Consider the following 25,243-nt stretch of genomic DNA (forward strand, 5'->3'; position numbering starts at 1 on the left):
ACGCCTCTATCCCAACGAATGTTTATTTAACCCCTTATGTTATTTCATTTTACTATCTACAAATAGGTATGCACGGATCACACACATATCCCTCCCACAGGCACTAAAACCGGAGCTCTTATGACAGTAAACTTCTCTTTCTTTGTCTCAAATATTCCCAGTTCCAAGTGCTTTGGTTGCTGTAGCTGGGGCAGGAGGAGTTCCATCCACGGAAGGGTTTGGCTCGAATGATGAACAGCCATTACTTTACGGCTGTTAGTGCACATATCGTTACTACGCAAGCGTTACAGTGTTACAACGCATGCGTTGTACGTATCGCACTAACTGAGGTGAAGTAATTTACTACCTTTGTTTCCACTGTTATCACGTGATGTCCCAGGCAGGGGGAGTGGTGACAAGAAGCGGCGGATTAAGGATTGTGAGAGCGGGACCAGCCATCATGGAGGGAGTGTTCAACACCTACGAGGAGGCCGTCAGGAGAGGTAAGCCGGGGGCATTGTTTTAGGGAAGTGTAGTTTTGTTTGTGTAGTGTATTGTAGTGTATTTGTGTTTACAGTAGTGTAGGGTTCGTGAAGGGTAGTGTTTTCTGTAGTGTAGTGTAGGGACTGGACTGAGGGTAGGGGCAGTGTCATGCTGGGGGTACAGTTTTAGGGTTTAGGGTAGTGTGGAGTTTGTTTAGTGTAGGTAGTGTTTTAGGGTAGTGTCGGGATGTCGTGTAGGGTAGTGTTTGGGAGTAGGGACAGGACTGGGGTTAGGGGTAGTGTCGTGCTGGGGGTAGTGTATTAGGGTTTAGGTTAGTGTTGTGGTGTTAGTGTAGGTTAGTGTTTAAGGGTTAAGCATAGTGTCGGGGGGTTGTGGAGGGTAGTGTTTGGGAGTAGGGACAGGACTGGGGCTAGGGATTAGGGGCACGGTCGTGCTGGGGGTACTGTTGTAGGTTTTAGGGTAGTGTCGGGGGTCCTGCAGGGTAGTGTTTGGGAGTAGGGACAGGACTGGGGCTAGGGGCAGGGTCGGGCTGGCGGTAGTGTTTTAGGGTTCAGGGTAGTGTTGTGGTGTTAGTGTAGTGTAGGTTACTGTTTTAGTGTTTAGTGTAGTGTCGGGGTTATGATGGGTAGTGAATGAGTGTAGGGACCGGAGTGTTCGTGCAGGGGGTAGTGATTTAGGGTTAAGGGTAGTGTAGTGGTGTTTCAGTAGTGTAGGGTAGTGTAGTTTTGAGTGTTTTGGTAGTGTTTTCCATTTTTAGATGTGTAGGGTAGTGTATTTCTATTTATTATTTAAAGTATTGTTGTGTTTTAAAAATTTATAAAAAAGGGGTTAAATGTCTTTTTTTAATATGACACGTTATTCCGCATACCATTTTTATTACTAGGCAAGTTTTTACTTCGTATTCAGTAACACTTTCAATGTAATGGTATGCGAACTAAAAACTTGCGCTGTAACGGCTATTGCTAAGTAATAACCGCGTAGTAATGGCATGCGAAGTAATGGCATGCAAAATAACGTGTCATATTCGTCTTTGTTAGACAGCTTGCTGGAGCTCCCATATCCCATATCATTCAGATGAATACAACTTTTTCTCTCACAGAACGATTGTGCTTATGAATTATAGCTACGTTTGGGCGCTGACAGTGCGAGGACCCATATGGCAGCGTTTTTAGTTTCTTTCGATACATATCAGTTAGAAATAACGTTTTTCTCATTATCATCTTCATTCTGTCCATCAATTGTTCTTTATGCAACTGGCTCTATGCCAGCACATAAATGTGTTCACATTTTAATTTACATGATATTTGTAAAATAACAATGCCGATAATCTATTGGACTCGAGGGGTCTCAAGGCGCTGAGGGCCCCAGCTCCCGGTTAGATCACAGAGATTCGTTGAAGAGCCAAGTCTTGATGTCCTTCATGAACCTGGAGAGTGTTGGGGTCTGTCGGAGGTAGAGAGGGAGGGTGTTCCACACCCTGGCCGTGAGGAAGGAGAAGAGCGGCCTCCCGTTCTGGTCTTCTTGATGCGCGGCACCATAGCGAGGGAGAGTTGTGCTGATTGGAGGGATCTTTGGGGTGTGCGGAACGAGAGACAGTGGTTCAGGAAAGCAGGTCAGGTGTTGTGAAGGGCTTTGTGGGCGTGGGTGAGAATCTTGCAGGTGATTCTCAACTCGATGGAGAGTCGATGTAGTGTAAGTAGGTGTTGGATGATGAGGCAGGGGCGCGGTAGGTTGAGGACTAGTCTTGCAAAGGTGTCATGGACGTTATGGTATTTGCGGGTAAGGTTTTTGTTGATTCCGGCATAGAGTTCAGTCTACTGCTGATGAGGGCATGGGTGATGGTTTTTCTGTGTTAGAGGGGAATCCAGTTGAAGGTCTCTCGTGGAAGTTGGAGGGTGTGGAAGCAGGAGGAGGAGACAGCGTTGATTTGGTGGTCCATTTTGAGTTCGGAGTCTACGATGATTCCAAGGTTGCGTGCGTGGTCTGTGGGTTTGGCGGGTTTCCAAGAGCAGGGGCCACCAGGTGTCATTCCAGGCGTTCAGCTGTGGGCCCATGATGAGTACTTCGGTCTTGTCTGTGTTTAGTTGCAGGCAGCTGTTGTTCATCCACCGGGCAACTGCTTCCATTCCATACACAAGTACACCCGGAAAAGGGAAGGCAAAACAGCGGGGCCACCAATCAGTTGAATCCTACAGAGACGAGGGAGGAGTAATTGACCATTGTACCTGAATACACCAAGAGGCTGCCCGTGACAGCCGAAAGGTAACAGCAATGGTGCGTAACAAGGGCACGGGCCCAAGTCGGGTCAATCAAATTGACAAGTACAAGGTGGCGGTGGGCCGTGAAGGGGGCGCCACTGGAACCACAACGCCAGCCAGAGAAGAAGGCCAGTTCCCAGATCCTTCACTAAGAGACATAATGTTGGCAATCAGGGATCTGAGGGGCGCTCTGGAACATAAGCTTGACTCTGTAACGGAGGAAGTAAATCTACTTAGAGCAGATTTTCATAGGGGGGCTGTAGTCAAAGCACCTGGAAGAGCATGTGTCCACGCTGACCAAAAATCAAATAGAAATTATGGCCAGGCTGGAGAACCAGGAAGGCAGAGCTTGCCAGAATAACATCCAGGTGGTAGGCGTCTGAAGGGAATGGAGGGGCAGTCAGCGGACGTCTTCCTTGAAGACCTAATCCTCAACACGCTCAAGCCTAAGCGCCTGTCCACCTATTTCTCCATGGAATGAGCACATCGTGCATTGGGACCCCGTCCACGCCCCGGGGCTCCCCCCACATGATCATAGCCCGCACACTAAATTATAGAGACAGAGATGCAATCCTGCAAGCGGCACGTATGCACGGTGACCTCCAACACAAAAATGCCACCATCCGTTTCTTTCCAGACTTCATGCTCCAGGTTCGGCAACAAAGGCCCACCTTCGACACAGTGAAACGGACCCTTCGGGCACAGAATGTCAAATACATGATGTTATTCCCAGCAAAACTTAAGGTTATTGCTGAGGGAAAATCCAACTTTTTCACATCGTTGGAAGAGGCATGGGACTGGCTGGATGACTGGCTGACGGTCAGGCGGAAAGGGTGCAAAGTAGGGTCACCCACCATGAAGGAGCAATCCGGCTTTATGCTACACAGAAGCACCGGCCACAATCTACGGAGACTCTACAGAGTCCTACACTTAACAAAAAACCTTTCACCCAGCAGACGACACTGATGGCACTGGTCACCTCGATGGTTTTCGATAGTATAGAATGGCCCTATTTATTTGCTGTGCTTTCAAGACTTGGCTTTGGCCCCTAGTTCTGTGGATGGGTAAGTATGCTTTACCAGGGCCCATCAGCCCGAGTGAGAGTCAATGGAGCACTAGCCAGACTCTTCCGGCTGCGAAGGGGCACCAGGCAGGGCTGCCCTCTATCGCCACTGTTGTTTGCTCTGGCGCTAGAGCCTCTGGCACACTGGATTGGGACAGACCCGTTGATCTGGGGCATTGTGGCACTGTGAGGGTGGGAGGAGCACATTTCTCCATATGCCGACGACATAATCCTGCATCTCTAAAGGCCATACAATTCCTTAGCAAGGGTTCTACATGTCTTCGAGCTACTTGGGCTACACCATAAATTGGAACAAATCGGAGGTGTTTCCACTGTCGGGCTCCCCTCCGAAACTCCCAGCGAGGTGTGAGGCCCCAATCACTGTGGAAGGTTTTAAATACCTGGGCATTCGGATAACCAGCAACCTCAATTGTTCCTCCAGAGGACCCTCACCCCCCAGCTGGATAGGCTCCACACAGACACAATACACTGGCGCACCTTGCCACTGTCCCAAATCGGCGGAGCTGCCCTATGTAAAATGATGGCCCTACTGCGGCTCCTATACATTCTACAGAACACTCCATATCCGGTCCCCCCAACCTTCTTTAAGCAAGTAGCGCAAGAGCTCCACACATTGTTATAGCAGGGAGGCACACCTAGGACAGCTCTACACAATCTGCAGAGAGGGGTGTATGAAGGTGGCTTGGCCGTCCCTCATATTAAGCTTTACTATTGGGCCTCACAACTTCTGGTTATAAAAGACTGGGTTTACGCAGACAAGGCGGAGCCGGCTTATAGAATAGACAGAGATGCGATGCCGGGCGGGAACTACGAGCCACTCCTTTATGTCCGTAAGACACACCCAGACTGGCCAGCACATACAGCAGCAGTGGTTACATGCTGGAACGAGGAAGCAGGTTTCTGGGATGGCAAGGAAGGCTGACTGGCATGACACCCCTATGTTACGGGGATCGGCTGATGGAGGTGGCCATTCCAGTAGGATTCAGAGACTCGCAGACAATAGATATTGACCACCTTGGAGATGTGTGGAGGGATGGTGCACCTCTCCCCTTTGACAAATTACAACAAGAATATAACCTAACACCACTTCAAAGGTTTCCCTACTTGAGGTTCACACATGCCCTACAAAGTCACAGACAACGGGGTACGTTCATTCCAGAACACTCCCCTTTGGAAGACAGGCTGCTGGTCGGTCCCATCACCGATCAAGGGACTTCAATAATACACTGGAAACTCATTAACAATGCACCAGACCCCCTGGCTTCCCTTCGCAGAGCCTGGGTAGATGTCGTATGTAATATAGAGTACAACGACTGGACTGAAGCCCTGCAAAGCCCCAGAGAAATCGCATTCCGTACATGATTTAGGTTGATACAACTTAAGATACTGCACCGCTCCTATTACCCATGTACGCTCCTTCATAAATGGGGGAAGGCACAGACGATGCTGTGTGTCAGGGGCTGCCAACAGGAGGGTTCCTTTTTTCATATCCTATAGGAATGTCCCAAAATCAACTTATTCTGACAAGAATGTCTAGGGTATTGTAGACGGAGGTCTCGTTGAATGCCAGATGGCTCCTTTAATGATTAAGGGAGAGGAAGATTGGCCTAAGCATACTAGACTCTGGCTGGCACTGGCGGCTGGAGTTGAAAAACAGAACATCGCCAGGCGCTGGGGTGCGCTTCTCCCCCCATCAGTGACAGAGTGGGAGAAGGATTTAGACTGGTGCCAACGAGTGGAAGAAGTAGTATACAAAAGTAGGAGCGTGCTTGAAGAAATTGGAAAAAATATGGTCTGCATGGAATAGATATAGAAATGCATAGAGAGGCCTACTGCCCCTGGGGAATTGATCCATTTATTTTGCAATGTAAGACAATCTGCCTGTTATAACTCACTTGAAGGTCTTGAAAAGAACTGTTACTCAACTATTATGTTTATTCCTATGATGATTGTTTTACCCCCTTCCAAGCTGTATTCTAGATATTAATCAACCTAGCGGTGTACATGCACATATGCCTAATGATATACTGTCTTATGAGCTTGTTCATTAAAAAGAATTACAAAAAAAAAGATTTTTGGCAAGAAGGCCCATGCCTTGGAGAATGTTGAGAAATGTTACCAAGACAGGGAAAAGTTGCACCATGAACATCTTGGTTGTTTGAGTGACGAGAGTGCAAAATAGCATGCCTTAACCATGCAGATGTTAAAGGCAACAGTAAAAAACACACCAATGTCAGTCTGCAGGATTAATCCATACAAAAGATGCAACTTAGACTTCACAACAACCTTTCAGGCCCGCACCACCCTCAAATCCTGATTTTATTCCACCTGCATCACCCACAAATCCCATCTCTACTCCAACTCTACCTCGGCAACTATAATCAGAACCTCCAATGCAACCAGTTTAGCATAGCTGGAGATGTTTACGAACTACCCCCACACTACCAGCCTCTGGACATTAACACCATTCCCTGAACCACTTGCCTTCTTTCCAAACACTTCACTCACTCAAACACGTTTTATATTAATTTGTTAGTGACATTCACAAATCATTTATTCTAACACTCCTACTTCTGGGCACTTTTGTAAATAAATCTTGAAAGCACCCAACTAAGTGCTTTACTGTAGATGCTTTGTATTAGTTATACAAAAATGTAAATGTTTCATGAAGATTGTAAGCATTGGGAACAGTCAGTGTTTTTTCAGCACGTAGTTGGTTCAGTTATTCACCTATGTAGGTGAGTCCTTTAAACTTGTCTTTTCAGAGACCCCTTAATTTTACACAGTTGTGACCTGTTGCCCACACTTTTACCTATACAGAGGTCACATATTATGTGTGACTGCATGTGATACATACTGATTAGTGTTGCTGCACTTATGTCTATGCTCTCTGGTACATTTGATGGTGCTGATTCATTCATTTGGGGTCACTGTTGATGACAGTGTAGACAAACTTTGAAATCACATTACAGTGGCCTCTTTACTGTGTAGTTCTGGCCTCCTGTATATGCCATCTTACTTGGAGCTTTTCATGTAGAGTCATGGGTCTGCAACCTCTTTCCATCTATTAGATCTGTTAGCTTAGTCTATATATGCTCCACTGTCATGACAAACCGCCATTAAGTCTATTTTCATCTATTCATGGAATTGACAAGACTTTGATTAACTTGTTGTACAGTCGCAGTGACTGGATGTAATACTAGGTTGGCCCTCGTGTATTTTATGGTTTTCATCTGATGCTTTATTTGGTATGCCCACAAGCGGTAAATGGATAATAGACCACATTTTATTGCTTCACAGTATTATTCATATGATTAAAGGTATATTTGATATTCTAGCCCTGAAGACGTTGAAGGGATATTCTCCTGCTTGATGAAAGATGTTTTGGCTGGAATCTGCTGAGGAAGAAAAAGAATAAGATATTTCTGCAAACCTGACTTGGGAACACAAGCTTTATTTAAAAGATGTTTGGAAATATGAAGAATTATTACCTGAGAACACAAAGAGAGTACTTACTGGTGTGCAAACTATTCAACTACTGACAGTAGTAGTGTTCTGTAATGTCCCAAATTGGATGCATGGCAAGATGATGGGCTTCCTGCTGTGTCTGGCACCAATTTGATATTGGTTAGTACTTGATACTCACGAAATGGGTATTGTGTGTGCTTATTTTCTCGTGTCAACCTTTGGTGCCCTACATCTTATTTTGCAAACAAACCTATGTACTTATAGGTTGGCTTGCAATATACCAGGTTAGAGGGGGTTGCAGAATAACATGCCTAAATAATATTAATTAGGTAGGTTGCCAATTGTGAAACCTTCCGATTGCTTGCAATCACAGAAATGGTGGCTTGCAAGAGTTATCGGACAACCATCCCCTTGATTATATTTCAAATTTGAAAACTTTTCTTTAAAGCAGCCTGATTTCATCAAAGGTAATGGAAATGCTTTAAAAAATCTATTTTGGAAAACTTCAATGAGAGGTGGCAGTGGTAGTGCAGGATGTGGACGGTGTACTAGCCCATCATTCATCATTGCTAGGATACTGTCCAATCACAATAATGCAGCAAAACTACTAGCTGCTCTGGTGAATTATTAGGCCACTAGGCAATCACAAACATGGACACACCGACCCTTGTTCTGTGCCCCACCCCAGAAAACTGGATGGAGGCATCGATCAGGATTCATGTTTACATATAAGCCCCTTCACATGGTGATGTTCTGCAACACAAAATAGGCTACTACCATTTTGAACACATCTAGGGAGTACATAAGCATGCCCTCTGTACTGCCAAGACATATGAAGCATGACGTAAGGATCCCAAAAGTACATTCAATGATGACTCAGGTACGTATAGCTGTCTTAATGTACCTCCATAGTAGGCTAGGTAGGTGGGTCTCAGAAGGGTGTTATGATATGAGGAGAGAGAGCATACCCCGCATAATTGTCAACAAGTACATGTTCTATTTGTTATGTAGTGATTCAGTTCTAAGTTTACTACCTAATCTATACATACATGCTCCCACTATTATGGTTGTGTGTGCTTTTTGTGATGTCGTCAAATAATTGTCCCTCAAAATGATTGGTAAAGCTACAAAGATGTTCACCAACAAAGTACACCCAAAACGTTTTTGGATGTGTGACTTTATTTCTTATGTAGTTACTTTGTATGTGACAGGCTTCAGTTCTAATGAGCTATGTCTGTGGATGAGTAGTGGAGTCCTGATTGTGAACTCCCTATCCCTTGCATTAGCAGGTGTGTTACATGTAATGCGAGCCCTGTTGCAATATTTTTAAGACGGTTGAGTTAAAAAATATGAATAATGATTGTATGAAAAAATATGACTTTTACAAACATATAACAAATAAACATTTTAAAAGACAAACATATTTTCTGTTTTTTCGCATATTTTTCCATCTGTATTGTTAATATTATTATTTGGCGCATTGATTTCTATCAGAGTATCTTGCAGTGCCAGTGATTGGTGATTTGAGATGTATGACTTATTTTAAACCTTGCCTAGAGTAAATTCGAGCCTGGTTTGTCAGTTGTAGCACTATAGTAGAATTAGAAGAGTATTTTGTGATTAGTAATCTTTTCACTTTTTAGTGGGTGTGTTTCAGTACTTACATGTCCCTCTCTAAATCTCCCCTTAAATTTCCCTGTGGCCCACTCAATTAATAGTAGATATTCCCCTTTTTCCAACCAACCTACTTGTCCCTTCATCATTTACTACTACTTCATATGCCTACATGTTCGGAGATCTCCCACATGTGGAGATTTCCATACAGAAAAGATTGGAGTGGCGGCAGAGATCTCCAACCAAGGGTTTGTGATTGCATTTTGCAGTGCATTAAGTAATACAACTTTACATACTCCAATATAGCTTTTGTGACTAGACCCTGAAGTATGTTTGAAAATATTTAATATAATGAACAAATGAGGAGTATACCCCGAAGAAAAGAGATCATCGAGATATGTAGAGGAGGAGAAAAAGGAAAAAATTATCCTTTTTAAAAAGACCCCTCACTCACCAACCTAGTTGGTGACATGCTTCATCATTGGGGTCCCACTCGAGTAGCCGAATGCCACCCGGGTGTGCTTCAACGCCTGATTACAGCGGAGCAGGTTTTATTCACAACGATAATGCAAGTGAGTTAAAAATGTCTTTATTGTTCTCCCTAAACTTTAATATGGAGCAATAAGACAAGATTAAAAGCAAGGTGTGATACCTAAACAGGTGAAATTGACCTATGGTATCAATATAAAGTGATGGTCGTGGTGGTCTACATGTTTCAACCTTTCATGGATATTACTAGGTTTTCTTAAGGACCTATGCAATGACCCGGGTGGTATACACACGTTAAGGTGCACCCGTCCCTGGGTCAAACATGAATCATTCCGTATACTTACGGGAAGACACCTTTCAGCCTTCTGTGAAAGGAAAAAATCTGAAAGGCAAATAAACAATCCCACACAGTCCTAGTTAAAACTGTGTACTAGCCAGTTCATTCCTCTCATTCGTGTCTCCATCGTGAAGGCTATAACGTGGTATGTATAATTGTACACACACAAAATGCACATTGTATAATTTGTGCGTTGTGAGTTCACATAACAATAGTGAATATTATCCCGAGACGAACCGGAGTGAAATCCACCCCTATTCGTAGTGTCATACCCACAATAAATATATTCCCAAGTGGGTGTCACACCTGAAAGTGAGCATACTTTAGAGTGGAGCTATTAAAATGCACATGTGCACATATCATACTACTGTACTTGTACCAGTGTGAACAGACTAACAAACATGTAGGAGGGAACCAAGAATCAAGCATACTAGAGACTGACTTCTGTCTCGCCCCATGGAAGCCGTGGGGGGCGCTGGTTATAGTCACACACTGTGGGCGTAAAACACAAAATAGCATTGTGGTTTTCATCACATACCTTTTCTTAGAGTTCGTGGCCAAGCGGAGCCCACCCGCATTTAGTTCATAATCACGTCTTCAAACCATACCGCCTGCCTTCCAACCTAAGGAGACGACCCACGCGGAGCCCCGAGGATCCTGCGGTGTTCGTCTCGGCAGTTTAAATGCCGGATAGGAAACAGTGTACTTCCTGGAACGTGACACGTGACGTTGTCATGTGGTCACGTGATGACGTCTAAGGGGTGTGGCCATGAGCCAGTCAATTTCGCCACACCGCACGGAGAAAACAGCATGAGACCTCCCATGTAATGTACGCGATAACCAACAAAAATGAAAAAGATTGTAAGAATATGTGTACCATCATGTACTATTCTGGAAAAATAATTCAGGGGAATTGTCAGTGATGAAACAGTCTTATTCATACCTTATATTGGGAGCGAACGTGCTCAGGATTACGGTCTCCTTCCTAGTAAGGTATGAAAACGATATATAAAAAAGCATATTCTGGCAAAACAACAGTGACAAAAACCAGGCAAGGGAGGGTCCATTAAAACAGAGGTGGGCCATATTAACATTTACCTCTGTTTCAAGGAGTTCCACGGGAGGCTGTCATTTAACCCGTTTTTATGTGTAGACAGTCTATAAACCCAGCGTTGTTCTTTTTCTAATAGACGCTGTTGGGGGGGCTCTCTGGTTTTGACTAGTTCTATTATTGTCCATCTCATGTCATTTATAGTGTGGTTTCCCTGGAGGAAATGCTCTGTGAGTTTAGTTGTCACTTTCTTGCACCTGATTGTGCAGCGATGCTCACATATCCTATGTTTTACTTTCCTTCCAGTCATACCTACATATTGTAGGCCACATGGGCATGTTATGAGATAGACGACGTTCATGCTGTTGCAGTTAGTGTGCCCTTTGTGTCCAAACCTTTCCAGGTCTAGGGTTTTTGTTGCAGTTGTTAGATGGCACACACTACAATTGCCACAGGGAAAGTGGCCCGTGACATTTGGTAGGCCCCATGCGTTCAGTACAGTGGTTGTATTCTCTTGTTCCATTCTTCTGGGGCGGGTGGTTACAAGTGTGTCTTTTAGACTGTTCGCCCTCTTAAAGGAGAATAAAGGTTTTTCCCAGTGTAAATTCCCTGTCTGGAGAATTCTCCAATGTTTTTTGATACAACGTGTCACCTGATTGGATATTGTGCTATATGTGGTGACACATGTTAGTGGTGTGTACCAATCCCACACAGGAGTTGAAACAAGAAATAAAATCCCCTGTGAACTCCTCTGAGGCGAATGGTCGTATATCAAAACAGGAAGCTGATTTTCTCACGAACTGTGAAGAAAAAGTACCTTATTTCTATACACTGCCCAAAATGCACAAAAACAAACATCCTCCACCTGGCATACCAATCATGTCTGGAATATGGTCTCTTCTTGAACCCCTATCACGGTTTTGTGATTTTGTTCTGAAAACCCTGGTACAGAACACCGAAACTTACTTACAAGACACCAAGAGTTTACACAATCTCCTGAAGAACATCACTGTGTATGAAACAAGGATTCTGGTGAGGTTTGACACCGAAAGTCTTTTTAGTCTTCCATAGGATGATACTTTGGAAGTTCTTAGGGGAGCTCTAAACGAGACAGATTAGACATATAAAACACCCAAACATTTCATTCTTGAGTGAGCTGCTCTAGCCCTAAAAAGGAACTACTTTGAGTTTGAGGGAAATCTGTACCTCCAAACTGGCGGGACTTCCATGGGAAGCACCTTCGCCCCTAGTGTGGCAGGGCTTTATGTCTTTGACTTTGAGAGAAAGTATATATTAGATGATGCCGACCCTTTCTCGTCACACATTGTCATCATCATCATAAGCTTTTATTCGATATGCAAGATATCTTATAAGCACAATTAAAATACAATCATTACAGTGTACAAAAAAGCATTGCTACAAGAAGCCAGTATAAAATTCATTAGAAAAGATAAAAGGACATGAATTGCCCGTTACTAAATTAGCTAAAAAAGGAATTAAACAGCTACTGACAATCTCTTACAACGAATAAGCCAAAACTGCTTTAAAGATTTTGCTGTTCCACACACTATAGGGGGGGAAGTGTCCGTGGTTAGGATACGCAAGGCTACTAGGTGGCTACGTGTGCCCATATTTCGACAAAGAGGTTTCAACCAGAAACTCCTAGGCCTTGCATAATCCGGGCATTCAAATAGGACATGCGCAATGGACTCAACCCTACTCAGGCAACATGCACAGTTTGGAGAAGTACGGGCCACTGATGTCCAATTCGATACCACAGCACCTAGGGGGAGGGATCCAACTCTAAATTTAAAATAAAGGGCTCGGTCAAAGGGGAGGGTGATCAGGTCCAGATAGGGTTCAAAAGCCACAATGTCTTTGATTTGTAAAAAGGCGACAGTGGACTTGCAGTGGTTAGGGTTTGTAATTAGACGCTCCACAGTCCATTTCCAGTAAAGCGCCTTGACAACTTCTTTTGGAGGGGCTGAACGTGATGACCAACAGTCTCCTAGACCGATCTTCTCCAGAAGCTTTTTAGTTTCTCTTAGCCATCTTATCTTAGCCCAACCCCCCAGACTCATTATTTCCCCCAGGGCATCAGCATAGGATTTTAGTTCTTCACCCCTCCAGATTCGTGTCCATAGCAGGAGCGGGCGAAGCTGGGCCTGATCTTTGATGTTTGTACAACCCGTGTCCAACCACACTGGTACAGATGGTGTGCTCAGTGGAATGGAGATAATGGATTTCAGTAGCTTGCTCTCCGCTGTCACTAGGGCGTCCAATCGGCAGTGGCCCCACAGTTCTGCCCCATACAAGGCTGATGTCACTACTTTGGCCTTGTAGATATCGATTACTGGGGTAAGTGATCTCCTAGGTGAGGCCCTGAACTCCCTCATGAGAGCTCCTCCTACTCTTCTATAGTTGAGGACCATTTTGTCAATATGATTTGCCCAAGACATCCTATCCGTAATCCGAATACCGAGGTAATCGAATTCGGCTACTTTCTCTAAGGGAATCGAGTTAAGTGTAGGTGGACGGCCCAGTTTCTTAGGAGGATTTAGGACTAGGTATTTTGTTTTGTCCACATTTATTATTAAGCCTTTTGCAGCACAGAACTCCTGGAATCGCGTTAGCAATTTCTGGAGGCCTTGTGGGGTCTTCGAGATCAGGAGCGTGTCATCCGCAAAAAGCAGGGTAGGGATACGGACTCCTCCGAGACAGGGGGCGTCGGCTGGTTCTTGTTGAAGATGTTTTACCACCCCATTCACATATAGTGAAAATAGGGTGGGTGCCAAGACACAGCCCTGTCTTACGCCCCTGGACACTGGTATCTTCTCAGTGAGCTCTCCATTTTTACCCCAACGGACCTGTGCAAAGGTATGGGCATGAAGGCTAATGAGAAGGGACAAGATGTAAGGGGGTAATCCCAACTCATAAAGCACCCTCCAGAGCTCTTCCCGGGGGACTAGGTCAAAGGCAGTCTTCAGGTCTATAAAGGCCAAATAAAGACTACCCTTGCCCAGTTCCACCACCTTCCACCCCAATAGTGCCAGCCTAAACACCTGCTCTATTGTCCCCATACCAGCCCGAAAACCTGCCTGAAAGTCTGATAGGATTTTATTCTCCTCCACCCAATGGAGAATCCTTCCAAGGATAGCTTTACCAGCTATCTTTTGGGTGGAGTCTATCAGACTTATAGGGCGATAGTTCCCCGGTGTTTCCCTGCACCCTTTTTTATAAATCGGGACCACCACCGCCCCTTTCCAGGATTCTGGCACAGCCCCTCCCATCATGATATCGTTTAGGAGAGCTGCTATGACCCTTGCCCATTCCGCTGGGTATGCCCTCATAAGGTCCCCCGGAAGGCCGTCTGGGCCCGCTGCCTTGCGAGGCGCTACCCACCCTATAACCCCCTCAATCTCTAAGGGAGTGAAGAGATCATAGGCATGAGGTTCAATTGCTCGTGTAAGGTCCATCCCCACGTTCAGTTCCCCATCTGGGGGGAGGTATAGGGTCCCAAAGTGTTTTACCCAGCTTTGAGGCGGGATGTTGCAGGGTCTCACAGATGCATCGGGTTTATTCCGTGTGCTTATGAGATTCCAAAAGGCCCTTGAATCCCTGATTTTACTAGCCTGGAGCAGGTCTTCCCAGAATTTGTCTTCCCACTCCCTCCTGGCAAATTTAAGGGACTTATTATAGGTCTTCCTTGCTTCCTGTATCACACTACGGGACTTGAGTTTAACCGCCTCAACTAACTTGGCCTTGTGAACCCTACATGTTTGGGTATACCAACCATCAACTGGTTTTTTAAATTCTTTGTTGCCCGACTTGTTAGGGTATAAGGTAAACACGTTAGTTAAGGCTTCTACCAGGGAGACAAAAAGCCCACTCGCTCTACCCACCCCTTCTAAGGAGGTTCCGAGGGTTGTTACCGTATGGTTTAAATGGGATTGAATTTCCCCTACCTTTGCCTCGGATAAAACCAATTTCGCCCATTTTATTCGTCTACCACAGGGGGAGACTTCAGACTCATCCGGGGGTGCGGCTACCAGGTTAATGTTGTCCTTCCTTAAGGGGCGCCACCACTGGACCATACTTAAGGAGAGTGAATTGTGGTCACTTTCAGTCGAGGGGACCACCTGCATGTCCCTTACATAAGACCATAAGTATACATCTATTAGGAAATAATCTAGCCTAGAGGTGTGTCCTGGTCTATTGTACGTGTGGGCACCCCCCCTATCCGAGGATGTCCTCCCATTAGCTGCCCTTAAGTTGAATTCGAGGCTAAGGGAGTATATCTGGAGCGCCACTTCTGTCCACCTTCTGATCGGTGGGATTTCCAGTACCGGGATCCCCAACCTGGTATCCTCCTCGTCTTGGTCGAGGGAGACGTCTGAGCCCAAGGGCTCAAACGTACAGTTCATATCACCTGCAACCAATGTACGAGTCTTATATGGAGTATTATTTAGCAAGGTCTCGAGGAGAGATATTACAGGAGACTTTCTCCCACCCTTGGTTCCCCGGGCATAAACATTAAAAACATTTAAGACAATTTTTCCCCTTTGATCTATTAGGGTGATGTTTTGTATGTCAGGGGAACCTGTGGGAGACTCCACTACTCTGCAGTCTAAAGAAGCCGCGACCCAGATGAGAAGGCCACCCGAAGGTCGCCCTCTCCCTGTTTCCGAGACTTGCGCAGGGGAGGAATAGGAAGAAAAACCCACCCTATGGACCGGCACCAAGCTCCATGTCTCTTGGAAAAGGCACAGGGAGTACTCATCAACCCAAGCAGTAAAGTCCGGTAGAGCCAGTTTTCTTGCAATCCCTGCGACATTCCAGCTGAAAACCTTAAAGACTAGGTCCGTCACAGCTGAAGTGTCGCTGGGCGCCAGAATGCCCCTGTCTATGGGCCTCCTCGGAGGTATCTGAGGGGAACAGGGATCTTGTGGGGTGGCTATAGAGACTCCTATCCCACTTGCAAGGTTTGCCTGGGTGGGTGATACTCCTGCTGGCTCTACTCTACTCCCAGTTTCCAGTCAGTAAGGCCCTGGTGCCCACAATTGGTTCTCCCTAGTACCCCCCGAGACCCCAGCCCAGTTTTGACCAAAAATGGGGGAACTTAAACTTCCTCCAGTTGGGCTAACAATTTGCCTGGGGTAAAAATAAGAAAGATCTACCACTTTAACCCCCGGAGCCCCCATACTTTTAATAGGAGTGCAAATCGATGGTACTACTCTTGGGTCTTGGAAATTTATGATTATGCAATCCCCCTCCTGCGTTTTTTTCCCCTGCCCTAACCAACCCACTCTGAGGACACTTAGAATAATACCATCCACACCCAACGGGATTGGCTTGTTTGCCTTCAGCCAGTGGATACACTTGTTCTTGAGTGATTGGTGGTTTTCCAACTGTCCTTCCTTTAAAGGGGGCACATTAACCATGACAGCAACAAAAGGTTGACAGTCTGGTGGGAGGTTTACTGGGGGGATCCGTCGTACTGGATTACTGGGGGCCGGTGAGGGGGTAGATGGGGCTGTAGGTTGAGATACAGACCTAGGGGCTTTCCCTGTCGCTAACCCGTTGGATTTGCTGCGTGCCCCAGGTTTTTGGGAGTCTTCCATTTTGCCACTAACTATCTGTGGCTGCTTTTGTGGAAGAAACTTAGGCTTATTTTTGTCAGGCTCTAAGTGTGTTGATGGACCCTTATGTTTTGGCCCTGCTTTGGGACGGGGAGGAGATTTAAGAGCTGGAATTAATGGACTATTAGGAACAACTTTGTTTAGACATATTGGGGGCTTAGGGACTCTCTGAGATGGTGGTTCATTCCCCTTTGCGCCTAAGTCCTTATTTTCAGTCACTCTGGTTATTTGTTTAAATGTTGTTTTGAGTGAGTGAAACCCGTCAAGGGTTAATTGCACTAATTTGTCTATCCTCTCCCCTAGACCCTTGACTTGTGTTAGTAACGGTTTCAAGAGGCTGTATACCTTCTCAAAGATATTTTCAACTGTTACTAAGTCAGAGAGCTTTGAGACCTTGGCGGTGTTAGCGTCTGGGTGTACCCCCTTGGGAGAGATCAGAACATCCCCTTCTATGTCAATTTCATTCACTATAGGCATACCCCTTATGGTTCTCGTACCGGATCCAGAAGGCTTTCTTACTCTTTGGTAAAGAGCGGCCTGTCTCACTAGCCAACCCTTTTTGCGTTTTCGTGGCTTTCTGCTTAAGGGCCTGTTCCCCTGCCTAGTATCGGGAGTTTGGGTGTTGGGGGAAGCCCTAACTGACTCCCCTTCTGATATAACTATGGAGGGAGGGAGCGGTTTTGGGGGCTCAGGATCACTGGTGGCTTCGCTTGGGAGATTAGGTGATAATGGTGTGGACAGCTTACTAAGGCCACCGTCTTCCACTATAACTATAGGGAGAAGAGCGGCCAGATTTTCCAGCCTACCTATATTTTGCTCTATACCAGCCAACTGGGGGGGGTCTGTGGAAACACCAGGCACACTAGGTGGGGAAACAGATTGAACCCGGACACTGGCCGGTGTAAGCGACTGAGCGGCGGCCCCCAAGGATGAACGTCTTGAGGGGAGGTAAACCTCAGATAAACGCCGCTCAGACATAGCAATCTCCTTTTCAATCACCGCCGTCACCCTGGTGATAAAGCGATCCATAGTTCCTATAACAGGGCTTGCGGCATTTGTCCCCCTTTCGCCTTCACTCCTAAAAAGCTTTCCAGAACGAGTAGACATGGTTTCGGGAAACAGAACAGGGACACACACCGGGCGTATGTACTCACTGTTGTTAGAGAGGAAAGGGACGTGGCCCAGCCCAGCCTTGACAGCCCCTGACTGCCCGCCCTTTGCTCGGGCTTCGCTCGTCGTCCTGCTCGCGTCCCGCAGAGCGCCTGACAGAGCGTTAAATCAGAGAGTGTTGCAGGCGGGGGGCGTGGCTGGTGGTGGGCGCGTCCGCCTGTGAGAGCAGGGACTCCTGGATCTTCGAGTCCCTGCTACAACGCCAACGCCAGTTCGATGTTACCCCCCCAGCGCCTCCGGAACCCAGCGCCTAGAAGCAGCTTTCACCCTCCTGAATCCGCGAAGCAGGTGTGCAAGGTAAACTGGACAACAGGCACCCTGGTCCTCGCAGTCCCGGCGATTTTAGCCTCTGAATGGCCTCTGAAATGGCGTCCCCCTCGCGCTGGTGATTCAATCAGGCAAGAGAGCGACTCCGGAGTGTCCCGCTGTCCAAGCGGGGCTTCGTCGGGGGCAACCTCCTGCTGGCTCTCCGCTTCGGTCACACTGCCTCTTCACACGGGACCCCCCTAGCACGGCAACCTCACTTTCTTCGGCCACCCGGCAACGCGCGGGAGTCTCCCTCTACTTTCTGATTGTTTCTGATTGTGACAGAGCAGCCGAGGATGCAGCGTGGGCGGGCGGCAATCGCTTCCGTGGGCGGGTGGTCTCCGCAGCGTGGGCGGGCGGCAATCACACATTGTGTTTTGGGAGAGATACATTGATGATGTCCTTGCCATCTGGCAAAGACCTAGCAACATCTTATTGGATTTCATCACATGGATCAATACTTGTGACAGAAACCTGCGGTTCACCCACTCAATGGACACCAATTCCATGGTTTTCTTAGACATCGTAATCACCAAGGAAGATGGAAGCCTGGTGACAAGAACATATCATAAACCTACTGCCAAGAACAATCTCCTTAGGTTTGAGTTTTCATCATAGGGCACTGAGGGAGAATGACGATTCTCCAATTATCATACAGAGAGAATCTTGATTTCATTAAAGACAACGGAGGCTGACATTATGCAATAACTTGTATTGCGCCGCTCAAGATGCAGCCCTTTAAAGTGTAACAAATACATCATAATAAGAACATTCCAAACAAGACAACAGAGGCCCATGGTAACCGATAGACTTCCTCTTAGAGCTGCGATGAAAAAAGTAACTGTAGCTTAAACTTCTTCCACGAAAAGAAAGGTTATAACGAAGAAGAATCTGAAAGAAAAAATAAAGAGGTTAGTATTGACCATAAAAGGTGACAAAGCTCACATGAAAAAGATACATTAAATCAAGGGTAAGAAACAATCATCAAAGTACAAACATTAATAAAACATCCACCTGGGAGTGGTGGGAGGGATAATGTCAGCCTCCGTTGTCTTTAATGAAATCAAGATTCTCTCTGTATGATAATTGGAGAATCGTCATTTCATTACAAGACCGGAGGCTACATTATGCAAGTTCAAAGCTCCTCAGTGCAACATTGCTTACATGTTCAACAGGTTTAAGGTAAAATTTAACAAATGTTGAAGCGTTAGACCAATCAGCTGCTTTAAGAATATCGGAAAGTGATCCTCCACCCCAAAAAACCTTACTTGCCATAGCGGCACGTGAGGAGTGTGCGCCGAATTTAGACAAATCTATTCCTGCTTCAAACATGACTGATCTTACCCATCTAGCAATAGTAGCAGAAGAAACGGCTTTGAAGGGTTTTACATAGGAAATGAGTAATTGCATTTCATTGAGAGGTCTAAAGGCACTCATCATTTGTTCATAAACCTTCATGCAACTGACTACACATAATTTTGGAGAGTCTGGAAAAAGGGGGTAGAAGATGTTCTCAGACATGGTTTTGGTCCTTTTACATATTTCAAAAACTACTCTGTCAGGGGAGTAAAATCTATTACATATTTCTAGGGCTTTTACATCGGATACTCTTCTAAAAGATATAAGGCAAAGTAAAGTAGCTAGTTTAGTAGATATTTGTTTCCTTGTAAGAAAAGGGTTGTCTGGCCAAGATGAAAAAAGATCAAAAACCAGGTTAACGTTCCATAATGAATCATATTTGGGTTTGTGAGGACGTTTGATTTTAATACCTTTCATTACTCTGCGGATCAAAGGGTCGGTACCAATAGAGAAATCGTTTAACAAGGAGTGTCCTGCTGAAATTGCAGATCTATAGCAATTAACAGTTCTATAGCATAGTCCTGAATTAAAGAGATCTGCTAAAAAATTTGCTACTTCAACTACACGTGCTTCCACGGGATCCATATTCCGTTCCATGCACCAACTACACCATCTTTTCCAAGCACTGGTGTATCTTTTTCTAGTTCCGGGGGCCCATGATTCATCCAAAAGGCTTTTAGCTTCTCCTGAAAGACCTGAGTATCTTGAAGATTCCCTGAAATCTTCCAGGCAAGAAGGTTCATGTTTCCTTCTAAAAGAAGAGGGTGTAATTCTCCTTCCAGACCCTGGAGAAGATCTAAACTCCCTAGGATAAGACGAGGAACTTCCATGGCCAATTCCATCACACCTGGGAACCAAATTTGTGAATTCCAAAAAGGAGTGATTAGAACAATTCGGCAACGATCTGAACGAACCTTCAGAAGAGTTCTCTGGATTAGAGCAAAAGGGGGGAAGGCATAACAATTGAGATTGTTCCAAGGTTGGAGAAGTGCGTCTACCGCTATAGCAAGAGGGTCTGGTCTCCAACTGAAAAATTGGTCTATCTGGGACGTCAGTCTGCTGGCGAAAAGGTCTATATCGAAGGGGCCCCATAAGTCTTGAATTCTCTGGAAGATTAAAGGATTCAGTTTCCAATCGCTTGAGTCCCTCAGGAATCTTGAATTCCAATCTGCCCTTGTATTCAGATGACCCGGAATGAATTCTGCTCTTAGAATTATTTTTTGACTCCAGCAGAAGTACCAAATTTTCTGGGCTAAGTCTGCCAAGGTCATAGATCTTGCTCCCCCCAAACGATTGATATAAGAAACGGCTGTAAAATTGTCTATTTTGATCAAGACTACACTGTTTTATAGAAATGATTTGAAACTCATAAGGGCATTCAAGCTGGCCATCATCTCCAAACAATTTATATGTAAGTTGATCTCTTCTAGAGACCATTTCCCACCTGTTTCTAGAGTTCCTAATTTGGCACCCCAACCTGAATTGCTCGCGTCGGATTCTAAAATGTGATCCGGCGAATTTCCAAAAATAGCTTTCCCGTTCCAACTCTCTAGGTTGTTCTTCCACCAAAGGAGGTCGGTTCTGGCCTCTGGGGATAAGGGAATATGATCTGAGTACCAAACACCATTCTTGAGAGCCGAAGATTTCAACCTCTGAAGGGCTCTGTAGTGAAGCGGTCCTGGAGAGATCGCTTGAATGGATGAGGATAAAAGACCTATAACTCTCGCTAGTTCTCTTAAACTCACTAAGTCTTTTGATAAAACATAGGAGACTTCTTTCTTTATTTTTGATCATTTCTTTAAAGGAAGCTGTAAGAGAGCTGAGGATGTGTTTACTTGAAATCCCAAAAATTCCAGATTTTGTGAGGGAGTCATGACAGATTTCTCTATGTTGATGATGAAACCTAAGTTCTCTAAAAGGTCCACAGTCCATTTCATATGGATTAGTAATTCTTCCTGGCTCTGAGACATCAATAGGATGTCGTCCAGGTAAATAGTCAAACGGACCCCTCTTTTCCTTAAGGACGCTACAACCGGTCTCAAGATCTTGGTGAAACACCAAGGAGCCGAAGAGAGGCCGAAGGGAAGGCAACTAAATTGATATGTCACTCCCTTCCATAGAAATCTTAGGTATTTCTGAGAATCCGAATCCATAGGGACTGTAAAGTACGCGTCTTTGAGATCTAATTTTATGAGCCAATCTTTTACTTGGAGGATGTCTCTTAGAAGGTGAATGCCCTCCATTTTGAAATGTCTGTAGACGAGAAAAGAGTTCAGGAGTTTTAGGTTTATTACAGGGCGCCAACCTTTGTCTTTTTTCTTCACAAGGAATATAGTGCTCACAAAACCGGGGCCAGTGTTTGAAACGCTGAAAATTGCCCCTTTGTTTAACATTTGGCGTACCTCTTCCTCGACGAGAGCGGATTGATCCTGATCTAAAATAAGTTCCCTTTGAATTATTTTCTGGTGAGGAATTGTACTGAATTCTATTTTGAATCATTTTACGGTTTCTAGAACCCATGGGTCGTTTGTTATTGATAACCAATTTTGGTTGAAAATAGCAAGTCTTCCCCCTACCTTTGGGGGGAAAGAAACAAAATGAGGAGTAGTTACCTTGATTACCTTGCCCTTGGAATCTTCCGCGACTGTTTGGACCTCGGCGGTAGTTGAGACCTCTTTGGGGGAAGAATGAGTTGTTCCCTCGGAAGAATCTTCCGTAGCCACGTTGGTTTTGGTAGAAATAGGACCTGTTGTATCCACGGCTGTCAGCCGGTCCTCCCCTGTCAGCCCTTCCAAAAAATCTTCCCCCGCACATACGTCTCATGTTACTTTGTGCTTTATTAAAAGCTGAGAAGGTGGATACATATTTTCTGAGAATCTTGATAAACGACTCCCCAAAGAGGAGGCCATTAGGATCTCCCTCAATATCCTTATTAGCCAGATCGCCCAATTTTGCGTTCATGCGCATCAGAATGCCTCTTCTTCTCTCAGATGTAAGGCTAGCATTAGCGTTGCCGAGGAGGCAAACAGCGCGTTGACTCCACCCTCTTAATAGTTCTGTGTCAACTGGGGTACCATTTAAGGAGTACTCTTCTGCTAAGTCCATGATTCTGGCAAGAGGGCCTAACGTGTCCAAAAGCTTATCCTGACACTGTTTGAGACAACGTTCAAGCCCTTTACGAGGGTCACTTCCTGTTTTGAAAAGGAAGGTTAGTAATTCAGGGTCCAAATTAGTGGTCATGCCTGCCTTGTTATCTAAAAAGGGTCTAGGACATTCGGACCTCAATAGGTTACGTGAGTCCCTTTCAAGGGGCTTTCTTATCCAGAATTTAATAAATTTGGCCACGTGGTCAAGAGGCCACCAGTCAGAGCCTCTAGGGTGAGAAATTTTTGTTTGATGGGTTGAACATCTCCACCCCTGTTGGATCCTTAATGGAACCTGAGGTGGTGGGTTGGTTTAAATCCTCATCAAGTAGGTCGTCCATCTTTTCTAAGGGGTCAAAGACATATTCGTCAGGCTCGTCATTATCATCAGTGGGTGAAAAATAATCATCATCATCAAAAGAGGTGATATCTTTTGTGCCGTGAAGGACACCTTGTCTATTTGTGCCGCGAGGGGCACCTGAACCTTTTGCGCCAAGAAGGCTGCTCAATCTTCTTGTGCCGCTCGGGACACCTTGATCTTTTGTAGTGCAAGGGCTACCAATAATTATTATGTGATCGCTTGAAACGCGAACTTTCTCTTGATTTTCTAGGTGTTTTGTCTTTTTCAAGACCTTGCCGTCTTTTTTAGGAAGGGGATCCTCATCACTTGAAGAAAGGGTATCATCCTCAGGGGTATTCCTCTTTCTTTTAATCAGTGCCGCTTCAACTGCCTCCTTTAAGGAGGATTTAAATTGTTTTTCGAAGAGACTCAATAAGGAGCTCTCAGTAAGGGTTTGTATATTGCTAGACATATCAATGTCATTAGAGTCATTAGTCTCTGTCATTCTCCCCTTGATTTTTGGTTTAGTATAAGCTTTTTTTTTTTTTTAAGTATAAGCTTCTATTTTAAATAAATAAATAAATGAGTCCAGGTATAGTCAAGCTAGAGTAATATACACTCTCTCCGTAGGACTAATCAGAGTTAGAGTCCAAATTTCAGTGTCTAATTTGGTTAAAATCTTCGTGGAGAGAGGAAGGCTCTGATCGTTAACTTCGCGCTGTGCGTTGTTATAGAAACGCACAGCGCGAGCACAAACGAGCCTCTCTTCCTTCTTTCAAATTATCGCTTTGTGGGTCACACACAATACGCGTCAGGGATGTGACCGCTCATTTTTGCGAGCGGGTCACAATCCCTGACGCGGAAGTAGATCGCGCAAGAGGTTGATGCGTGCTACGGAAAGGAACGTTTGGGCGTTACGAGGAGTTTGGTATTGAAAGTAAATAACTCCTACATTATTTCTTTTTTGAGAGGGGAGAGTGTATATTAATCAATGCGATGTCAATGCCCTTCAGTCTCGATCCGCTTCAGTTGCTCAATCCTAATAATTCGATGCGGTGTCAATCCGCTTCAATTGCTTATAAAAGGAAGCGGGTTTAAAGCATCCCAAGCCATGTCTCAGTGTTTTTGAAGCGTTTGAGATAGGCACTTAATCTAAATATAATATAAGGATAAAAACAAAGAAAATGCCCCAACCATAAATTGGAAGGGTTTGGAAAGGGAATAAAAAACTTACCTGATAGGGTAAAGAATGTATAAACCATATGTGGTAGAAATAAGGTTACTTACCTTAAACTAAAGGAAGAATAAAGTTAATAATAATATATGAATAAACAGTCGTATTGTAACCATAAAATGGGAGAGTAAAAAAGATATACTTAACTGTCCTGTGCAGCGAATAAAAGAGGAAGTCTATCGGTTACCATGGGACTCTATTGTCTTGTTTGGAGTGTTCTTATTATGATGTATTTGTTACACTTTAAAGGGCTGCATCTTGAGCGGCGCAATTAAAGTTATTGCATAATGTAGCCTCCGGTCTTGTAATGAAATCTCCCCTACGGACAGTACCTCAGATTGAGACGTAACTGTAGCAAAACCTCCGAATATCGAGCCCAAGCAGCCAATCTTTCCGTGAAGTTATTTGAAAGGGGGTACCCAGAAAGAATATTGAACACTTGCCAAAAACGTGCAAGGAACCAACCTTGGGAAGCCCTTCTAGAAGAAAAACCAACCACAGTAAAAGACACACCACTAACATGTGTCACCACATATAGCATGATCTCCAATCAGGTGACACGTTGTATCAACAAACACTGGGGAATTCTACAGACAGGGAATTTACACTGGGAAAAACCTTTATTCTCCTTTAAGAGAGCGAGGAGTCTAAAAGACATACTTGTAACCACCCGCCCGAGAAGAGTGGAACAAGAGAATACAACCACTGTACTGAACGCATGGGGCCTACCAAATGTCACGGGCCACTTTCCCTGTGGCAATTGTAGTGTGTGCCATCTAACAACTGCAACAAAAACCCTAGACCTGGAACCTGGAAAGGTTTGGACACAAAGGGCACACTAACTGCAACAGCATGAACGTTGTCTATTTCATAACATGCCCAAGTGGTCTACAATATGTAGGTATGACTGGAAGGAAAGTAAAACAAAGGATATGTGAGTAGCGCAGCACAATCGGGTGCAAGAAAGTGACAACTAAACTCACTGAGCATTTCCTCCAGGCAAACCACACTACAAATGACATGAGATGGACAATAATAGACCGAGTCAAAACCAGAGAGCACACCCAACAGCGTCTACTTGAAAAAGAACAACGCTGGGTTAATAGACTGTCCACACATAAAAACGGGTTAGATGACAGCATCCCGTGGAACTCCTTGAAGCAGAGGTAAATATTAATATGGCCCACCTCTGTTTTAATGGACCCTCCCTTGCCTGGTTTTTGTCACTGTTGTTTTGCCAGAATATGCTTTTTATATATCGTTTTCAT

At 45.0% G+C, this 25,243-nt stretch overlaps 1 long non-coding RNA gene across 1 annotated transcript in view; it reads left to right on the top strand.

The window, feature by feature from the left end:
• Nucleotides 1-377: 377 nt before the first annotated feature.
• Nucleotides 378-25,243, top strand: part of LOC146785154 (uncharacterized) — a 75,468-nt gene continuing 50,602 nt past the window's right edge. The window contains exon 1 of the long non-coding RNA XR_014970928.1: nucleotides 378-482. This is a non-coding gene — a long non-coding RNA (uncharacterized LOC146785154). The remainder of the gene's footprint in view (nucleotides 483-25,243) is intronic.

Source organism: Triturus cristatus, chromosome 11 (genome assembly GCF_964204655.1).
Source record: "Triturus cristatus chromosome 11, aTriCri1.1, whole genome shotgun sequence".
Lineage (NCBI taxonomy): Eukaryota > Metazoa > Chordata > Amphibia > Caudata > Salamandridae > Triturus > Triturus cristatus.